The sequence below is a fragment of the Sciurus carolinensis genome, chromosome 2 (genome assembly GCF_902686445.1).
Source record: "Sciurus carolinensis chromosome 2, mSciCar1.2, whole genome shotgun sequence".
Lineage (NCBI taxonomy): Eukaryota > Metazoa > Chordata > Mammalia > Rodentia > Sciuridae > Sciurus > Sciurus carolinensis.
The window spans coordinates 73,099,550-73,107,950 of record NC_062214.1 but is presented as its reverse complement, the minus strand read 5'-3'; the positions used below and the strand labels follow the sequence as shown (position 1 = coordinate 73,107,950).

The window sequence follows — 8,401 nt, the reverse complement described above, 5'->3', positions numbered from 1 at the left end:
GCAGCTGGGAAGCAAGGAATGAGAAATGAAGGGGCCAGGGTTCAAATATCTCCTTCAAGGACAATACTCCCAATGGATTAACTTCCTTCTACTAGGCCCACCACCTATATGGTTCTCTATCTCCCAGTATCATCGCAGTCTGGCAACTAAGCCATCAATGCATGGGCCTTTGGGGTACATGCAAAATCCAATCTATAGTGCCAGGTTTCTACATCTTTATTTCTATATCTTTGGAAGTAAGTTAAGGCCTAAGCATTATATTTCAAATTTATTTTGCACCTAGCCCACTATTTACCATGACAATATCTCTTCTTTTAATTTGGATATTGGTAACATGTAATATAATTCTATAATGTGAATGTCAAAAGAATCTGTGGTACCAAAAATAACTATTGACAGAGTCCAGATAATTAAAATCACTTACTAGTTTTATTCAAAGTTTTGAAGGCATGGTTGTTTTATGAACATGTGAACAAGTTCACCCTGTACCAAGAATATACTCTCTTGAATACAGAAATGTGATTTATGTTCCCTGTCAGTGACAATTCTCAATATTTGCTTCTAATGTCCATAAATCATAGGCCTGACAAAGTCTTTAGTGGATTCCTATAGATACATGACTGTACAATATTTGAAAATGGGACTATGTGGGATATAGGAGGCATGTACACATATCTTTGAAAAAAAATGGTTAATGACACTCAAACTGGTGACTTGGTAATGTGAAGTATGATGGGGAAGAAGAAAGAGAAGGAGGGTCCTTGGATCTTGATTGTGTCTTCCTGAAGCAGATGTACATGTACATCTAATGGTTATAGATAGATACAAAAGATGCTTTGCTATTTTCTACCTGTTTGTCCATTTATCCCCTGAACACAAAATTTATTTTTGTTTTGTTGCAAATTAACACCTTAAATTTAATTTTTAAACCTTTTAAAGATTTTTATTAGGGCCTTATAGTTATACATAATATTGGGGTTCATTTTGACATAATAGTACATGCATGGAATATAATTTGATCAAATTCAATCCCCAGTACTTCCACTTTTCTTTCTCTCCTCCCTCCCCCTGTTTCCATTTATTTACTTTACTGGTCTTCCTTATTTATTTATAGTTTTTCTTTTAAACTTGTGTTTTATAGGTACACATAAAGGTGAAATTCACTATGGTATATTCATATATATGTGCATAGCATAATTTGGTCAATTTAATTCCACCGTTCATCTTTTTTTCCTATCCCTCCTCCTCCCCCTCAATCTCCTTCCTCTACTCCACTGATCTCCTTTCTATTTTCATTGGAATTCCCCCACCCCTTTTCCCTCTTTTTTGGTTTAGCTTCTACAGATGAGAGAAAATACTCAACCCTTGATTTTCTGAGTGTGGCTTATTTTGCTTAGCATGTTTTCCAGTTCCATCCATTTACCAGAAATGCCATAATTTCATTCTTATTTATGGATGAGTAAAACTCTATTGTGTTTATATACCACATTTTATTTATCCATTTATATGTTGACAGGCACCTGGGCTGGTTCCATAACTTGGCTATTGTGAATGGCACTACTATAAATATATTGATGTGCCTGTATCACAAAATGTGCTGATTTTAGTTCTTTCGGATAAATACTAAAGAGTGACATAGCTAGGTTATATGTTAGTTTGATACCTAGAGAACACAAAAATAGTCTGTACTATCTTTGCAAATTTCAGTAAACATAAAACTACTTCAAAATTACTTCAAAAATGTATTTATTGAATACAACTTTCAGTAAACATAAAACTACTTCAAAATTATTTAAAAAATGTATTTATTGAATATGACTTTCAGTAAACATAAAACTACTTCAAAATTACTTCAAAAATGTATTTATTGAAAGTTGCAAAGATAGTACAGACTATTTTTGTGTTCTCTAGTCTTATAACAGGAACATCATGGGAAACAATAGTCTGTATAAGAAAACTGAGAAGATGACGGCGTTACCAAATCATTGAACAAACTACAGACTTACTTCATATTTGGCAAATTTTCTACTAATGTCATATTTTTTGAGGTTCCAGTACAGAACAGTATACTACATTAATTGCTATGTGTATTATTGTTTTGTTGTTGCATAATAAATTACCTTCTAACTTAGTGGATAAAAATCTCATATGCTTATTACTTACCATCTTGGGGTCCTTATGTTGATGATTGTTATGGGATGGCTGATGTTTCAATTGAAGATTCTTCTGGAGAAGGATCCCCTTCCATGTTCGTGGGATTGTTCCTGAGACTTAATCCCTTTCCCATGGCAAGATGACTTCATTGGTGAAGCAAATGTTAAGGCATTAAAAGTGATTTCTTTTTACTGAGCTCTTTTCAAAAACAGAAACTAAAATACAAGCAAATGCCAGAGATGAGACAATTGATCCAGATCTTTAAAGAATTACTTCCTGTCTTTCAAAACCCCTTAAAAGAAAGAAAGAAATAAAAAGCATTAGTAACAAGAAGAGCAGCTCCTAATGTATTCTATGAGGCCAGTTTACCCTGATAGCACAACTATAAAAAGACATTATAAGAAAAAATTATACTCCAAGATGCCCTATGAATACAGAGGAAGAAAGAAATCTTTTAGAAAATATTATCCAAACAAGTTTTTAACATATAAAAGTATCATTCACTATGACTAATGGTATTTAACACAAAAAATGCAAGTTTTGTTTGGCATATAAAATAATTATTGAACTATAATAGAATAAAAGACAAAAACCTACATGATCATATCAACAGATGAAGAAAATGCTTTGACACATCTCAAGACCATTCATGATAAAAAGCTCCTACTAAATTAGGCAAAGAATGAAGTTTTTTTTTTTTTTTTTAAAGAAAAACGTCAACCACGAAAAACTCAGATCACATCATATGTTGTCCTGAAAACATTAGAACTTTCCCTACAAAGAAACAAACATGGATGACTACTGTTACCACTTCTATTGAACACTGTACTGGAGGATATGGTTAGGACACTTACAGTATAAAAATAAATATAAGACATTCGCCTCTAGCTGTCATCTTGTGTCCCCGCGTGTGTGCACCTAATCTCAGCTGGTCTTCCAGAGAACCCCTGAGTGCCAACCCTACTCCCCCGTGTGGCCCCATTTCTGATCTGACAAGATGAAAGAAACTATCATGAAACAGGAAAAACTCGCCAAACTGCAGGCACAAGTGTGCACTGGTGGGAAAGGAATGGCTCACAGTAGGAAGAAGGTGGTTCATAGATCAGCTACAGCAGATGATAAAAAACTTCAGTTCTCCTTAAAGAAGTTAGGGGTAAACAAGATCTCTGGTATTGTGACGCCGTCCAGCGGAGTCAATTTGTCACGGGGGACAAAAGAGTAGGGAGGCTCTTGAATTCGGAACGGTTTATTGATGAATCAGGAAACCCAGGAATTGGAACCTTGAACCTGGAACCTGGAACCTCTAACCCCCCCCCCCCCTGCCTTCCCTCCAGGAGCGGAAGGGTAGGGCTGACACCAATTATGTAAAGATTAGGCAAGAGCTAGCTGCCCAATCATGGTAAAGGTCAAAACGAGCAGGCACGAGCAGGAGCACCCGTGCACACGTTGTGTGCTGTGTGCTGGACTTAATTGGATATGCCAATGACAAATCACCTGGGTGTGCTTATGCCAATCAACCTCCTCACCCCCGATGTGATCAAAGCAACCTCTGGCTGGCTGCCAAGCGCCATCTTGGCACCGTCCGCAGGGCATAGCCCCCAACAGTATTGAAGAGGTGAATATGGCTACAAACCAAGGAACAGTGATTCACTTTAGCAACCCTAAAGTTCAGGCATCTCTGGCAGCAAACACTTTCACCATTACAGGTCATGCTGAGACAAAGCAACTGACAGAAGTGCTACCCAGCATCTTAAAATAGCTGTGCAGACAGTCTGACTAGGAGACTGGCTGAAGCTCTGCCTAAGCACTCTGTGGATGGAAAAGCACCACTTGCTACTGGAGAGGGTGACAATGATGAAGTTCCAGATCTTGTGGAGAATTTTGATGAGGCTCCTAAGAATGAGGCAAACTGAATTGATCAACTTCTGAAGATACCTTTGAAGAAGTTATTGGGAGTTGCTATTTTATATTATGACTGCTTTTTAAAATTGTTTTGTTTATGGATCTGATAAAATCTAGATCTCTAATATTTTTAAGTCTAAACCCCTTGGACACTGCAGATCTTTTCAGTTTTTGCTTATACACAATTTATTCTTTGCAGCTAATTAAACTGAAGAAGCCTGGGAATAAAGTTTGAAATAAAGGTTAATAAAGTTCTTTGCCTAGTTAAAAAAAAAAAAGGACATTCAGATTTAAAGGAAGAAGATTCTTTTTCCCAAATGACATGTTTTTATGTACAGAGAATCCTAAGGATTCTTATAAAATGTGATTTAAAACAAACAAAACAATCAAATTTAATTATGTTGCAACAACAAAGTCAATATACAAAAATCAATTCCATATATCAGCAATTGTCAAACTAAAAATGAAACTTGGAAAACAAGTCTATTTAAAATATCTTCAGTATGAAATAAGAGGAAGAAAGTTATCAAAATTGGTGTAAAATATGTACTCGAAAATCTCTAAAATATGTGGAAAGAAAAATTTAAAAATCCTAAATACTAGGAAAAAGTCATTGTGTATTAAACAAAAGACTTACTATTGTTAAGATTTCCAAATGGATCTACAGAGTCAATAAATATTTATAGATATTTTTACATGTGGTAGTTATTGTGTAGTGATATAATCTTTTGTTCTGTCAGCTAACAAGGCTTCAAATTATCAGGTACACATTGGCAGGAAGTAGTGCAGATTTCCAGGTCTTTGTGTGTAATTTTATTTTTTAACTAAAAATGGCTGGCAATACATAGAGAAATGGCAAATATTATTTTTGGGTAGGGAATCAACACAATTACTCTAGAGCACCTGGTAGCACAAGAAAGTAACAATGTGGTAAACAACCAAACCAATCACACTACCTCATCAAACTGCAATGATGTGGGTATTTCAAATTAAAAGACCTTTTAATGACCAGTTCTGGAACAATTTGAGCATCAGTATAAGTATAGTATTTTCATGATTTTTCCTCTAAATTTGCATATCTAAATAATATGTAATTTAGTGTTTTTGTCTTCATACTTAAAACAATGTAATTGTCTATATTGATTCACTTCCCAATGCAACTAGGAGAAATTATTAGGTACATTTATATTGTGGGACTCCTATAAATTAGTAGACTGGTATTTTATACAAGGATCAAGGTAATGCAAAACAGGTGAAGACTGAGAAACTTACAGATTGAACAGGCCTTGATATATCATGTAGAACCTCTTGGTATCCACAACCTTCTTTACTAATTCTGTCCTTGTGGGTATTGACAGGAGCTATGACTTGCTTATAAACAAAAGAATATTGCAAAGATATTGGGATGCAACTTGAGTGATTATGTTACGTAAAATCATGACTTCTGTCTTGCCGGCAAACTCTGCTTTGATGGTTTTCATGAAGCATTCTGCCATGTGGGAGAAGCACACAGGGCAAGAAACTAAATGCAGCCTCTGGTCAACAGCCAGCAATAAACTGAGGCCCTTGGTCAACTAGTCTGTTATAGAATATGCAACAGAAATTTACAAGTAATCTAAGCTGCCTTTTATTTTATTTTTAAAAATTTGTTGTTTTTAGACGTATTTGACAGTAGAGTATATTTTGACATTTACATACATGGAGTGCAACACATTACAATTTTGATCCCGTTCTTGTGGTTGAACATGATGTGGAGTTACACTGGTTGTGTATTCATATATTTGCATAGGAAAGTTATGTCCAATTCATTCTACTGTCTTTCCTATTCTCATTCCCCTCCTTTCCCTTTATTCCCCTTTGTCTAATCCAATGAACTTTTATACTTCCTCTCCCTATCCTCCCTTGTTATGGGTTAGCATCCTCATATCAGAGAGAATATTCAGCCTTTGGTTTTGAGGGACTGGCTTATTTCACTTAGCATGGCAGTCTCCAGTTCCATCCATTCACCAACAAATGCCATAATTTTTTTCTTCATTATGGCTGAGTAATATTCCATTGTGTATATATACCAGTTTTCTTTATCCATTCGTCTGTTGTTGAATTAATCTAGGTTGGTTTCATAGCTTTGCTATTGTGCTATTTGCTATTTGCTATAAATATTGATGTAGCTGCATCACTGTAGTATGCTGATTTTACCTCCTCTGGGTATAAGCCGAGGAGTGGGATAACTGGATCAAATGATGGTTCCGTTCCAAGTTTTCTAAGGAATCTCCACACTGTTTTCCAGAGTAGTTGCACCAATTTGCAGTCCCACCAGTAATGTATGAGTGTACCTTTTCCCCCACATCCTCACCAACATTTATTGTTACTTGTATTCTTGATAATTGCCACTCTGACTGGAATGAGAGGGAATCTCAGGGTAGCTTTAATTTGTTTTTCTGTAGGCTGCCTTTTAAATAACAGGTAGTGTGATGTACTTTACAACAATAAACAGTTCTAATTCCTTGCTATCCAGAGGCAGTGTATATATCTTATAATAATGAAACAATCATATTCTTACCTCAAATTTCTAGTTTCACTGCTGAAATACATTTCACTTATATATAATAATTCTTGCACATATATGCATGTATATATATGCATGACATATACTTAAGCAGACAAAATCATTATTGCTACTATTTGTAACATCTGTTATATTAGCTCAATTAAGAACATGAGTAATAAAAGTTTTTATTCCAAGGGATAATCACTAAAACAGTAAAAAAGAAGTACAACAGATATGCTAAAAGAGGAGAGAAAATTATATAAAAGGCCCAATTAAAACCATTAGAGGTAGAAAATGGATAACAACATAGGACATAGGAAAAAAAACAAGAGAAATAGAAAATTGTAACAAATATGGATGGAGAATATTAGTCCAGCTATATCAATAATCATTTTGAATGTCAATGGTGTTGGGACTAATGACACGTTAACTAACTCAGGCTGACTCCTTAATTCCTGGTGAGTGAGCAAGATCAAGGCCTCAAAGGCGGTTTCAATAGTTAATGACAATAAATCGGACCACTACCAGGGATTGGTTAACAACAGTTCCATGAACGTGATCAGCTCCTGCTTGCCATATAGTCCTATGGGACTCTCACCTGTGTGAATCCCCGTGCCTTGCTGACCTTTAAACTGATTGGTTCCCGCCTAGCCTTCACCCTACATAAAAGCTGCGTGACTTCCTCAATAAACGAGTTCCTGCTGTGACTGGTCTCCCTGATGCATCTGATTGTCCTCTGCCCAGAGGGCTGGATGCGGGCAGTCAGTGGGCCCTACCTTTCCCGGTCTGGCCTTGTTGGGGAGTGTTCCCTTCCCTTGTCGCTGGTCAAGAAGAGCAAGGGGGCTAAAGACCCCAATAAATGACCCATGTATACCCATTAAAATACAGAAATTTTCAGAGTAGATCACAAAGTAAGACTGAGCCATAGGTTGTCTATAGAGAAGAAACCCACTTTACATATAAAGACACATACAAATTAGAATCAAATGGATGGAATAAATACACTGTGTTAGTCTGTGTGTTAGTCTGTTCTTTGTTACTATGTTTAAAATACTTGGTAGGAAGGGTTTGTTTTGGAGTGACTGTTTCAGAGGTCTATGTTTCAAATTATTAATCCATTGATGAGATTACAGCTTTCATCATTGATTGAAGTCTATCTCTGAACCTTTTTGCATTGGGGATCATCCTTTCAAAACATGAGTTTTTCTGGGGACATTGAAGATACAAATCATAACATATGCCATGCTAACACTAGTCAAAAGAAAGGAGTTAGATTTGTATCAATTTCTGACAGAGGAGATTTTGAAGAAAGGGATATTAACAGGGATAAAGAAGGGCAATGTATGATTATAAAAGTGTCATCCTTCAAAAAGATAAAACAATTTTTAATATGTGTGTTCCTAAAATTGAGTGTCAAACAATATAAGGTAGAAAATAATGGGAGAATAAAGAAAAATTGATCAATTCACTATTATTGCTGGAGATTTCAACTCTTTTCTATCAGAAAAGGACAGATCCAACATGTAGAAAATCAGTAAGGAACTCAACAAAACAATTCATCAATGGGACATAATTGACCTCTAAAGACTACTTAGCCCAACAATGTCCAGAAGATACATTCTTCTCTAGCCCACATGAATCATTCTCTAAAATAGATCTTATTCTAGACCATAAAAGTTTATTAATTATATAAGTAGATATCATACAAAATATGCACTCAGATCACAATGATATTAAACTAGAAATCAGTAACAGAGAAGCAGAAAAGTCTAAAAACATGGAGATTTAACAATAAAT

General features: G+C 35.5%; 1 pseudogene; it reads left to right on the top strand.

Moving 5' to 3' along the window:
• Positions 1-3,151: 3,151 nt before the first annotated feature.
• LOC124977971 (transcription factor BTF3-like) lies at positions 3,152-4,067 on the top strand (annotated as a pseudogene).
• Positions 4,068-8,401: the final 4,334 nt, after the last annotated feature.